This window comes from Limulus polyphemus, unplaced genomic scaffold (genome assembly GCF_000517525.1).
Source record: "Limulus polyphemus unplaced genomic scaffold, Limulus_polyphemus-2.1.2 Scaffold112, whole genome shotgun sequence".
Lineage (NCBI taxonomy): Eukaryota > Metazoa > Arthropoda > Merostomata > Xiphosura > Limulidae > Limulus > Limulus polyphemus.
Window position 1 is genome coordinate 787,143 of NW_013665722.1, and position 14,546 is coordinate 801,688.

Below are 14,546 nucleotides of genomic sequence, written 5' to 3' on the forward strand. Positions count from 1 at the left end.
CAAAGCCATGTTGAATTGTCCAATGATTCGCATGTTTTGGATAGTGATTAATGGTTGAAAGATAGATGTAATATATCAGTTCTAATATCTTAAAAGATAGTACGCAATACACCCTTTATACCCTTACTGGATTAAAAACATTTTATACTGATTTATGAGAAAGTAACAGGGGGAGCTGCTCTCTCTCCCTCTTTTTATGCATGTATCTACACTATATGTTTATGGCTTCTTCTTTTGTGGCTTATGTTGTTTCAACACAAGTAGTAGAAGATATTATTGCATAATTGTTAGGATACTTCGTTTATTATGCAACTATTCTCTACTGTTTTAATGTTTCAATAACCACATATACGTGTGACTGATATTTTCAGAACACCATTCTTGAGTACTTCTTTAAACTAATTAATGAATTAATTAATTCTCAAAATGTAATAGAACCATAGACAACTTCTAGTCTTAAGTAAATTCTTTCAAATAAAAATAGTATTGCGATAGAAGTTTAGAGATAGAACAGAGAAATATACTTCTGGAATACACAACAACCACATATTTGTACTTATTAAATAAATCATTTTCTTTCTGCTGTTGCTTATCCAGAGTTTTAAACCCTGTTGCCATATGTGGTTCTTTCAATGCAGGAAAGTAGCTGTACTCTATTGTTGCTCTTCAAAGTAAAAACCTTATCTAACATTAAGTATCAATGCGCAATTCTGGAGTTTATTTTGTTGTCTATGGAATGATTTGTTTTATGAATATAGTTCGATAGAATGACTTTCTAGCTATAAGCTGATTCGTTTCTCGATAATTGCACTGAACATTGTAGAACTAAACTACGTGTTTCGTCATTATGGTGATAAGCCTATGAATAAGTAAGTAGCATCAAAACTATTATTCTATAAAGAAATTTTCAGATCGCTAGATTTGGTGTCTCTTACTAAATAAGTTTATCGACTTGTCATTTGTGATCACACCATTCGGCTCAAAGTGTCTATTATACCAGAGGTGTTTGGTGAGTATCACGTGTTGTGGAATAGGTTTGAACCACTTAGGTTTAACCTCACAGTCATTGAGATGCCCCACACGGCCATCAGATTTATTCAGAACTCTACGTTCCTATCATCTTACATAAGTAGTCTAGGCAGATCATAACTGTTTTAATTACTTTAAATACATAGCACTGCCTTTACATTTTATAAACTTTGTGCATTCAAATACAAAATAACACAGCCAAAAAACATTTCGAACGTGAAGCACGAGTTTTCTCAATAGTTCTAAATGAATTTGCTAACTTGTATTACATAAGGCATTAATTAAAACTCTATTGTACATCATAAAAACATATCCCCTTTTTTTACCTAAACAAATTTGATTCCAACAGTAATCTTATGTCTGTAAATACTCCGTAGATTTATATACGAGTATAGAAAAATCATTACTGTTGATTCATCGACTGTGCTTCACATACAACAAAAAAGATATTTCTCTCCACAAAGTTGAAGTTAATAGTTTACGTACACACAAAAGCGACGTTCTGCATGAATTAATGTCCCATAAGTGGTCACTAAACGTGCTTTGGCAATTTTATTATTTTATGATCCATTATAGCACGAGTAGATGCTCTGTTTCATTGGTGTTGCTCTAGTGATCAGCTGTAACTTGTGTTTTGTAAGTGGACAGTTAAAGTATCACACACTTCTCTTAAACTTGTTTTGTTCTTATAACAAGAAATATTGACAGTAAGTTTTGAATTGTGATTTCAATCTAGATCTACAAAAATCAGCTTCAAAGATTTTAAATTAAAATAGCTCTTGGAGTCTCACTAAATAACTATTTGATATATTAAGTCGAAAGTTTAAAATATTTTAATGAATGATTTGTAAAAGTTCTAAGCTGAGCTGAATATTAAAACATCATAATAAATTTCCGGTTTTCTAAAGTGATCATTAAAAGTTACCATGTTTAGTTTTCTGTTTGAAATCATTTATAGTTTCGTATATGTGTTACTATTTTTATTGGGCAATATCATGTTATTAGCATTATTTGTCTCTCCAATACTTAATATACATGTGAATACCCATATTAATACACGGTATTTCACATCTTTTAAGAGAAAAAAATGACAATGACACCTTCGAAAACATGACTATTGATATTTGGACTGTGATGTGACAACTTCGCCATATGACAACAAGTAAGTTAGCTTTTTATATATGTTATTATAGAAATAACTTAATCAATACCGTTAAATGCTAAAAAGAAAACTTAACTGTATGGAACTGAGGAAACCAGATAATCAAATAGCAACCATAATAGGTATAATACAATGAATGTGAGTTGGAATAATTTAATCCGCATGGAAGACAGCCATTTCTACATTATTACAAAATGCTAGTTTTACTTTAACATTTTCTCAGGTGAATATACAGTTATAATATAATGAGTATAGTCAAGGGAAATCTGCTTACGAGGTGTTCAAAAGTGATTATATACTAATAAAGAGTTGTGGTAACACGTTTAAAGAACAGTAACTTACGTTGAAATGAAAAGATGACTGAAACCTCTAATTCCTTGTTTCGTGAACTTATTAAAAATCGCCTACAAAGTAAAGGACAGTCAGATTCAATGTTGCTGAGGTATAGATTTTCTTCTTCGAGGAGGCGGCAAGCGCTGTTGTCTGAGTCGTTTGTGGACCCAGCACGTTCCTAACCACGTCACAGACCCCTAGTGCTGCACGAGTTACAGCGAGCTAGTTACATGCGCATGCAGCTTGTGTGGATCAATTTCGCAGTTCGTGGTACAAGTCTGTAGGTACACCATTACTGTTCAACATTATAGAATGCTTCTTTCCTTCAGAATTGTGGGTTAGACTATCTAAAACCTGATCGAATAAATATATTGTTATCTTGTGTGTGGTTGTCGTAAATACATACTTCTTCAATTTCATTCGCAGAACTATAGAATCTTATGTTTCAATTTAATCTTGATCTCTCTCCATTCTAAGATTCAAAGATTACATCATAATTTTTCCACATATAGGAAAGAAGCTAATTTATCTTCCCAATATTTCCTTTCAATTATTATTTTAAACACTGAAGTCATTTTTGTGTGTTGTCTTACTTCACTTACACGTCTTCACTCCGGATACTTCCTCCACCGGATGTGACGAAGAGATATTTTTTAGAGAGAATGGTTTTCGATGGAGAAACCGGTAGCGTCCACTAAGAACCTTGTCAGTTCACAGTTTTTGTCTATCATTATTCTCGTTCATTACGCTCTAACCATTACAACGAAACACTGATTATTAGTGCAATATATTTATTATATATTTAACTGAACTCGCATACTTTCAAACCAATCTAGCTAAGATCACAGTTCAACTTCCAGATATTATGTAATTTTACCTAGTTACTGAAAGGTATGCTACTAGATAATTTTACCTAAATTGTGATATGTAGATTACTATTAGCTTTGTTTGTTAGTTTGTTGTTAAGCGCAAATTTACACAATAGACTACATGTACTCTGCCCATCTCGTGTATCGAAATCCGATTTTAAGCGTTATAAGTCTCATTAATGAAACAGAGACAACAATGTAGTTCTAGCTAATTACTAAAACAAATACCACTGCATAGTCCTAGCTAATTGTTGGAAAAGAGACCACTACCATCTTCTGCTTCGTTACTGAAATGGTAACCAGTACCTAGTTCTATCTAATTATTGGAACAGGGACAGACCACTACAATATTCTACCTCGTCACTGAAACGGACAATAATACCCAGTTCTATCTAATTATTGGAACAGAGACCACTACCATCTTCTGCTTCGTTACTGAAATGGTAACCAGTACCTAGTTCTATCTAATTATTGGAACAGAGACAGACCACTACAATCTTCTACCTCGTTACTGAAACGGACAATAATACCCAGTTCTATCTAATTATTGGAACAGAGACCACTACAATCTTCTACTTCGTTACTGAAATGGAAACCAGTACCTAGTTCTATACAATCTTCTATCTGGTTACTGAAACGGACAATAATACCTAGTTCTATCTAATTACTGAAATAGGCACCACTGAGCAGTAACACCTAATTGCTGAAACAAATGTCCCTGCATAATTCTACTTCATTTCCGAAACATAAATCGTTAGCTAGCTCTATTTACTTAGTTTTACCTAATTACTGACATCCAGGCCGCTATCTATCTCTGTCCAGTTCCTGAGAAGCAAGCGTTAAAGATTATGTAATATTCTAATCGTAGACACGCTAATCATTACTACTAGTTTCCGTTATTATCAGTATCATTACTGACAATCTTAGATATTCGAATTTATTTTCTATTTTACACTACTTTTAATTATTATCTTCATTTCAAATTTGAGGTGTAATTTTACAAAGCAGTTGTTTTGCATATGAACGTGTTTTACCGACCTGAATGAACACGAATGTATAACGACCTGATGACATTCAGCTCAATAGCACAAACTGAATAAATGTACTGACCTGAATGAGCTTGAACAACGAGCCGATGATATTCAGCTCAATAGCACAATAAGAATAGCGTTTTATCGATCTGAATGAGTATGAACAATGGTCTGCCGACATTCAGCTTAATAGCACAATAAGAATAGCGTTTTATCGATCTGAATGAGCTTGAACAACAACCTCATGACATTCAGCTCGATAGCACAATAAGAATAGCGTTTTATCGACCTTAATGAATCTGAACAATGATCTGCTCACATTCAGTTCTATAGCACAAAGAGAATACGTTCATGAATCAAATAGTAATTATTTCTTATTTAAGCCATCAAGATGTTGATATACAAAGTTTTAGTTTTACTGAAAAAATTATAGTAAAATTAATTGTTATGTAGACAAACAACATGACGTAAGTATTAAATGTGAACAAATATTTCCATTTTCAGTTGTTTCGGTTATTTTATTTGGGCATCGGTTAGCTATTCTAGCAATAGATGGCGCGTGCATATGGTTATTGGGTTTTGAAAACGAAACCTCACTTGAAATGTATTGTCAAATCTCAATATCTTATTGCATGGTATAAATACAGCGCACTTTCGTTGTTATTTTATTTTGCTAGTTTTCTACACATTAAGGTACAAGATGATTTTTTTATCACTTTCTAAATGCATTTACGTATAATAAGAAGATGACTGACCGTGTACTAATGCTTGTCTAATTTTACAGTTTCTACCAGTACCAACATTTACGTACAAATTGACGATGACTTTGAAACCCCTAACTTTACGAAATTACTTACATATTTAATTCCGTGTACTGAATTGGTTACAAAATAATGTTATATTTTTATATAATGACAAATTAAAAACAATGAATTCATTTAAACTGTGCATTATGTTTAATATAGAAATAACACATACCGTATAAGACACTTAGCAAGAAAAATGTTCTTACACACGTGTACAGTTCTGAAGAATAACAAAACTGTATAATTCATTTTATAGACGTAATGAGGTATTGGTGGAAACTGTAAGATTAGACAAGCCAATACAGCTGACTATAAAACATGTACTAATGCTTGTCTAATCTTACAGTTTCCACCAATACCAGCATTTACGTACAATAAGAAGATGACTGACCGTGTACTAATGCTTGTCTAATCTTACAGTTTCCACCAGTACCAGCATTTACGTACAATAAGAAGATGACTGACCATGTACTAACGCTTGTCTAATCTTACAGTTTCCACCAGTACCAGCATTTACGTATAATAAGAAGATTATTGACCGTGTACTAATGCTTGTCTAATCTTACAGTTTCCACTAATACCAGCATTTACGTATAATAAGAAGATGACTGACCGTGTACTAATGTTTTTTATGATGTTACTATTGATTGTTTTGGTAATGTTATGCAAAGTGTTCATGAACATGAAGGTAATACGTTTGAGAGTACATTAAATATGGTATTTACATCAGCTTTGGCACTGTTAGTAACTGAAAAAAATATTATGTTTTATTTAGTGTAATTATCAATTTAAGCGATTAAAAAAAAGAAACGTAATAAATAACCTGAAATATTCTAATATAATTACTAGATTTGTCCTAATGAATTATTTTATTATTGCCCGTATATATAGGAATTATAAAGACTGGCTTAGAAATATAGTTAGAAAAAATATTAAAAATAAGAATTTTTTTTTGCGTGAGTTCGTGGATAAACTTTATTGCAGTATATAGAATCTAAGTAAGTTTTTCCAAGGAGAAATTTTCACTTCTAACTTGTGTTGGCCACAGCACAATACAGATCTCATGAACGTTTTGTCACGCGTTTGAGAAAGTATGAAATGTTCCGTTGATTCTAACGAGATATAAATGGTTAAATAAAGCACGTTTCATCTACAATAAAATTTTTTTATATAAAGAAAAAAGTTTTATACTGGCATTCTGTGTTTGAATTTTAACACATTAATACTTTTTTTCGAATATAAGTGCATTTTATATCTTAGTTTATTATTTTTCTTTTGTATTCTAATAGAATTCACAATAGATTTTGATGGGAATTTCTGATTCATACACCACATTGCTAAGATCGACAAGCAAACAAGTCAATCACCTACACAACTAATGCATACAAATCTCTCTTCAACGCCACCTAGTGACAACTACTGTTATTTCTGAGACTCTCTTAAACAAATATAGAGACAAGTTGTTTATACTCCTTAAAATGTTATGAAAAAACTCGTTACGAAAGGTTAAGTTACCCCATTTAGTAGGCATATTGTTAGAATAACAAGAGGAACCCATTTAGCTGTAATATATATTTGTACATTTTGCACAATAAATGAGGTTTGTTGAACTTTTGCATTTCGTTAATTCTAGGTTTTTACTTGCTTAAAATTATTGTGCAGCATCTATAAGAACTAGCTGTGCATAACCGACCGTAATTTTTAACCAGTATACTATAGGGAAGGCAGCTAGTCAACATCACCTTCGGCAAACTATTGGGTTCTATTTGTTCACTAACATTTTTATGTCTAATCAATAATTAAGTTTAACACTGGTTTAATGGAATCCATATTTCTGTTGTTGCGGTAAAAGTTAAGTAAAATACGATTATATAAGACACGCCCTCTTTCTCCCTCAAAGCGCATGGAAACCACCCATTGCAAGTAGTCAAAACGTTTTAAGCTCTCTACTTTTATGACAGCCTTTTATTGATCCCTCGTGTTATTGCGCTTAAAAGGGACATAAGTTTATTGGCTTTACGTACATATATTTAATACTAATACGATGCATAATTAAAAATGATTACTTATTAGCTTTTTCATTAATAATTTATATATAATTTGAAAAAGAAATAAAACCCAAAACTTTTTTCCCATTCATACCTAATTTTATTGTGAAATATTTTAAGATATTGAGACCTGTAACGTTGAGACTATTTATTCAACGAGATGATAAAACTATATTATATGCTATGCTATACAACTCGTATTTTCACTATGTTGGTAGAAAATTAGTAAAACTTAATAAAAATCGCGAAATCCTTAGTTTAACACAAGAACTTAATAAAACTTAAGTTGTTAGTAAACGTTAATTGTTGTAATTACTCTTATAAAATTCATACAACATGGAGAGTGATATAACAATGATATTTTTCTATTCGGTCCAATAATTATTAAAATTTGACGTTTTGAATTGTTCGAGGTTTTTGATTGATTTCTGCTTAATAACATTTTAAATAAAATGATGATTTTTTTTTTCTGAAAAATATACTAAAGAAGTACTGCAGACAGTTCATTTGAAAAGTGACGCTTAAAGAATGTGACATCTCCTGATTCAAAATAAACCTTTTTGCATGGCTGTGAGAATTTGAAAATAACAATATGTAGAGAAAATATTTTGATTTATTAATACTTCGTCCAGCAAACACAAATGAGTACATCCAGTAAAATAGTGGTGGGGAGAGCACAGATAGCCCTTTGTGTAGTTTTTGTGCTTAGCCACAAACAAACGAACAAACCCATAAAGTATATTCATTTTCGTAAACAACACTATGATAAATAAATTCTGAGTATCAGTACGAACATATTTCACAGATTCTTTATAAGTATATTTAGAAGTAAACAGGCTGTGAATTAAGTAAACATAAAAACTTTTACGTGTGATACATGAAATAATTTAAGTCATGCTGTTAAGCACAATCTTTATTAGGTTAAAGCACAACTAAAATATAACATTGGAGGTGGTGCCATCTAGCCAATAAAATCTCCATAATATTTGACGTTGCTAATTCTTTGCTGTTGAAAAATTGCGTTAATTGTTGTGCTCTCTTTCATCTCGCTTTATTTTAATTAAACTTGCGTTCTTATTTCCATTATATCTCAAAATGTTAATATTGTTTAATGATATAGCTTAGCAAACCTATAAACTTTTTAATAAAATAGTAGAATGAGCAAAGTGGGTTTAGGATTTGACTCGAAATTGTTCATAAACATATCTCAGCTATTTAACCTAAGTTCGAGAATATGGGAATCAAAACGATATTTAATTTCAAACATTTAGGATCTCAATTTTTCTACGAGAAGAATAAAATATGTATTTAGTTATTTGCTCATTTATCAAACACGAACTGATCTTACTGTAGTAGAATTTTGTTAAAATGGTAATTTATTTTTCACCGGCACCTACAGCTTAATGACAATATTCATTAGCACCTACAGCTTAACGACAATATTCACTGACACCTACAGCTTAATAACAAATTAAATGCCATATTAATAGATGCTCAAACTTCTCTCCACGACTGTGTGTTCGACACAGTATACACGGCATCAGTTGGCACAGTCAAGTGTCAAACACCCTAGCCTAAACGAATCAATTTACCCATCAGTTTTCTCCTTAGAGAGCAAAAAATACCTTAAAGCTTGGGTTCAAGTGGAAGGAAACCAGAGAATCCAGAAGAGATATAAGGTTGCAAGAAGAATACAAGAGTTGTTTTCAATATACTTATATTCTGACCTTTAGCCTCCTGATAACCACTTTATTGTACTGCACATACATCTTGGACATTTCTTCATAAGTTTATCTTAGTTAACTTCTGTAAGAAACTGTTTTGTAAAAAAAAATGTCTTCACATACCGACGTGGTACTGTCTATTATTATTATCATAGTCAAGGACGTGGATGGTTGTGTCAGTTTGTCAGTATAGATGTAATTCTAATATTATCTAATGTCCGAAACTACAAATCTATAAAGAAGTGTCTTTTAATTCTTCTTATTTTGCTCTTACATCGATGAAAGAAGCTAAATTATAAAAATAATCTTTGCTATTATCACTTTCAACAATAATAAAGTGGAAGTTACTTGAGGACTACAAATAATTAAATTTATGGTTACTTAATATTCACGAGACTAAATAATGATGTCCGTGTTAACGTCAAGTTAAAAAAAAACGAATTATCACCTATTGACTGTTAAAAAAATGGTGACTTGACCTATAAAGTTATAACACAGTAAAGAACGTAAAGCTCAGGTTAAAGAACATTTAATTCATTTTTACCCATATGTATTAAAGTACAGTCAACCATAACGTGCCTAATAGTAGTAGTGCGAATTAACTCGTGACTCATGAAAATAAAACACCGCATGTCGAAGGTACAGAGATCAAAGTTTTGGTTGGTAAATAAATTTAAAATCATAGTAATCGAATTCAACCATATACCTATCGAGAATCTTGTAGTTCCGGTAGACTTTTGTGTCTTTGGTTTGCTTCACTGTGATATTGAAAGCCAAGGTCCATGTACAGCGGAAAGTCTGAGGAACGTTTTCCAAGAACTTTAGTCTAAGAATTATAGCACCATTCTACGTAGAAGCTTAATACAATGAAAATCGTATGTTAGTTAATACAGCATAATCATGGCCATAATAATAAGCATAACCGACAATAGAGGAAGTTTTGTTGGTTTGTTTTAGAGCAAAGCCACATTGAGCTATCTGCTGTGTCTACAGCAAGGAATCGAACCCTGGATTTTAGCTTTGTAAGTCCGTAAACTTACTGCTGTCCAACCGGGGGACGATAAAGAAAGTACTTCCATAGGCAGAAGAGTAGCTGAAACTTCATTCTTGTTGTTCTTATCAGTACTGGAGGGGAAGATTCTGCTCTGACTTATGTAACATTTAAAAGAATATAATATTGTTTTGAGTAAAATTTAATATATATCAAAATAAATATTCGTTAGAATTTGTTAGTTAAACGTTTTCTGTATCATTATTAACGTACTAACACAAGCACGCAAACATTTTCAACAAACTTGAAACCATCGTAAAGGTATGCGGCAGTACAAAAATAATCAAAACAGTTTTTAATATTATCACAGTTATGCTGTAGCATAAGTGTAATCAACAAAAGATTTACGCTTGGCACGACTTACGGGTTCACAGCATACAGATCTGACGATGAAAAATAGAAACGGATACGTTTTTTACTTACTTTTTTTTTTCTAAAGACATCCATGGTCGCTGACAAGAACGTGTTAAGATTTTGACAAAGAATTTACATTAATGTCTTGATATCATTTTCATCTTTAGTAGTTTTATAGATTCGGGGAATGAAAAACAATTTTTCCAGTAAAGGCCCAAAAACACAGTACGATGGTTGTCATCCACGCACCTGCTTATCATATATTTTATTTATTTTTTGAATATTTTTTTTTATAAGAGCAATAAGCAAAAAATATTAAAGATAAATTTCAGGAGTTGCCTGAATAGCCATAACATCTTCCGTTTTGTTTGTTTGGACACGTAGTAAAACGTTAAAAAAAAGAGCATTCTAAGAAACATTGCAGATTTTAATTTCAAATTAATTTAACTAAATACGGTGTTTATCCACACTGCACATGTATGTAAATATACAGACATAATTCAGGTATAATTACTCCGAAATACTTCAATATAACTATTTAACTAAATACAATGTTTATCCATACTGCACATGTATGTAAATATACAGACATATTTCAGGTATAATTACTCCGAAATACTTCAATATAACTATTTAACTAAATACAGTGTTTACCCATACTGCACATGTATGTAAATATACAGACATAATTCAGGTATAATTACTCCGAAATACTTCAATATAACTATTTAACTAAATACAGTGTTTACCCATACTGCACATGTATGTAAATATACAGACATAATTCAGGTATAATTACTCCGAAATACTTCAATATAACTATTTAACTAAATACAGTGTTTATCCATACTGCACATGTATGTAAATATACAGACATAATTCAGGTATAATTACTCCGAAATACTTCAATATGAACACTTTCATGTCGAAAAACTGTTCCTTTAAACACAGGATATATATAAACGTTTAGAAGTTGATAATTCTGAACAACATTCTAGCATCAAACAACTTGATATAAACCATAACTGTGCTGGTGCAGTAGATACTTTGAACATACTCAGATGGTGATTTATGCGTAAACATGATCACGGTAAAGTGAAATTAGACATGATTCTATTTTTATATTTTACACAGTACTTTTCAATACTAACTATTTACCAGCGTAAAATAAACATACCATAATATATTCCGTAATGTATAGAGTAAATTGGCTATATTATGTGCAATTTTTAATGTGTATAGTGTATATTCTACGAGAACTCTTGATAGGTTAACTATAGACATGGATATTAATGCTTTTATTATACCGGGCGTGACTTAACGGTTATCACATCCGACTATGAATCTGAAAGAGCCATTCGAGATATTGGAAGTTTTAATTGCGACAAGTAATCCTGCTATTCAGTTAAAAGTAGTTACGAAAGCGGAGGATGCTGGTAACTGGTTGTTCTCCCTCTGGACAGCAATTATAAATTATACGCGATATGCCTGAACAATATGGTTTCTGACCAGTGAGCAAATATCAATGTATTACGTTCATATAGTGTTATTTTATTGACTAAGATGATATAAGTTCCTCAACTCCTATAGAACTTGATAGGATTTAGCCAAAAGTTTTCGTTTCAAAGGCTTTTGTAAATATCAAAACGCTATGAAAATCATATTTGGTCTCTGCATACATCTTTTGTTTTACTTTTGTCTCGGAAAATGATAGCCTGATCTCTGTTTAAAATGAACACATACCACAACTGCAATGTTGGTTAGGTTTGTTTGTAATTAAGCATAAAGCTACACAGTGGGCTGTCTCTGATCTGTCCACCACGGGTATCGAAACCCGGATTCTAGCTTTGTAAGTCCGCAGACATGCCACTGTGCCACTGGGGGGGGGGGCATGTTGGTTAGGATGTTAGTAATTTGGATGGAATTTACTCGTAAATTCTCTATTCTATCTTGATATATGTTGGTAGGGTAGAACTTTTCCAAACATACAGATTAATTATCTTAAAAAAAGCACTTATTTCGAAAACTATGTTTCATTTTATGGCATAGCTTATTGTTTCGGTGAAGAGAATGGTTATTACTAAGACAACTGAGGTTCATCACAAACATGGGATAATTTGGCTGTTAGCAGTGACACTGATATTAATAAGCCTCATCTCGTTAGTTCATGGAAATAACACGAAACTACCGAAAAACCGTAAGGAAATCTAATCCTGAACTTAACAAAACAGGGCTACTTTTATAAATAGTTCTTAATAAAGTACGTACAATATAAAATATAATAACGGACAACTATCATATTCAAGTTGAGAAGTTTTATGTGTAGTTAATTCTCTCGGTTATACACCCTTAATATGAAGCTATTGTGAATAATGACTTAACCATTTTTATTATTTTCCAAACGTTTTACATAAAGAAAGATTGTGTTTTGGGAAATATATTTTCCTAATACTGGTTGTAGCGAGGTAAATGTTTCAAAATAAGTCGTATTACTATTTTATCATCTTTAAATAAACATTTTGTGCTAACAAGATAAATACTATTTCGGATATTATCAGATAAAAAAATGGTTGGTCATTAATGAGTAACGAATGAAAAACTGTAATTATCAGTTTCAAAAGCATTTACATTCATATACACACAAAACTTGATTTCGTTATATTAAAATAATTTTGAAGCCTCACCACGTCGTTACATTCTATATTGCTACGTCTGGTCATCCTCTATCTGATCTGACACAACCGTGCATCTAGCATAATTACCATTGCTCAAGGCTTCGTCGTAAGGCTGTCATGTCCAAAGCGCATCACATCTCCTTGCAGGCTTTCCATAATCAATCTAGCGTACGAAGATAACGGTATCCCAACGCCCGTTTCGACAGTGCGATTGCATAGAGATCTATAGGCACTGCGTTTGGCAATTTGACCGATATGTCATCGTATGGAATAGCATGGATATCTGTTTCATTCTCTAGCTGCTTAAGGTATGCGAGGGCTGAACAGAGATGTAGTGAAAGCAACTTGTGTGCATGTGACTTGTTTCGCTTTTCCACACAGAGATCTTTCTTGATTATGTTCCATAACTGTTGTTCGAGGATACGTAGATGGCTTTTGCCACTGATCTGTGTTCATGGATTCTTATCTATTACAAGATACCATACCTTACTTACCACAATTGATCTTTTAGATCTCTTTCTGGATGATTTTGGTATATAAAGGTGATCGATATTCCTTTGTTTTCCCATACCTTTAATTAGAAGGATTATTCCCGTCTTGTAAATTCCAAATATGAGTGTATAAATATTTTGCGTTGGAGAAGACTATTACACTACCTACAAAACGACAAATGACGTAAACATGTAGTTCTGATACATTTCGTTCCGTCGTGACTTTATAGCGGATTTGGATGTTACGTGATTTGCTGATTTGCATATTCAAAATCGTTTTAATATAACACATTCTGCTTTCTGTATATATACACAGATATATATTTATAGTATGCGTTTCTGAGAGTAACTATTATATTTTTACATTGTACCACTTGATAAATTGCATTATATGTTGGTTTGTTATATGTGCTTGAAATATTTTGTAAAAGTTCTTCGTATTTTCTATATCATACTTTTAATTTTTTTTTATTAAAGTATCTTTTGAACAAACAAATTACAAAACGTTTTCTATATAAGTTTTTGAATGAAGAATTAAGCTGGCATTGCTTACAGATGTACGTGAATAATCAATACTTCAACACATTGTCGTTGCACTACTTTGTTCTATCTGATATTAAATTTCTGAAATAGCCCCCCCCCCCCAGTGGGCAGAGCACAGATAGCCCATTGTGTAGCTTTGTGCTTAATTACAAACATTTCTGAAATAGAGACTGCAAACGTTTCTGGTGGAGAATGGTGGAGTTTTCTTTGTTATTAACACAATTTGTAGAGTTTCAGCATATAAACATAAAAAACAAATATTTTCAATGTATTCAAAATAAATGTACTGAATAAAATCTGTTTCAATATCCTTACAAAGCCGTGGAATGACTTTTTGGTACAATTCCTAATTTAACTTCAAAAACTTTCTTCAAAACAAAGTCAAGTTGTTTGTTTCCTTAAATGTGACACCTATAGTGTCTCGTGGATA

General features: G+C 31.9%; 1 protein-coding gene across 1 annotated transcript in view; it reads right to left on the reverse strand.

Annotated features, from left to right (window-relative positions):
- LOC106471447 (homeobox protein 9-like) overlaps window positions 1-2,701 on the reverse strand; it is a 191,428-nt gene extending 188,727 nt beyond the window's left edge. Inside the window, 1 exon segment of the mRNA XM_022400907.1 lies at window positions 2,534-2,701. The gene's annotated coding sequence lies outside the window, so the exon portion shown is untranslated.
- Between the last annotated feature and the right edge of the window lie 11,845 nt (window positions 2,702-14,546).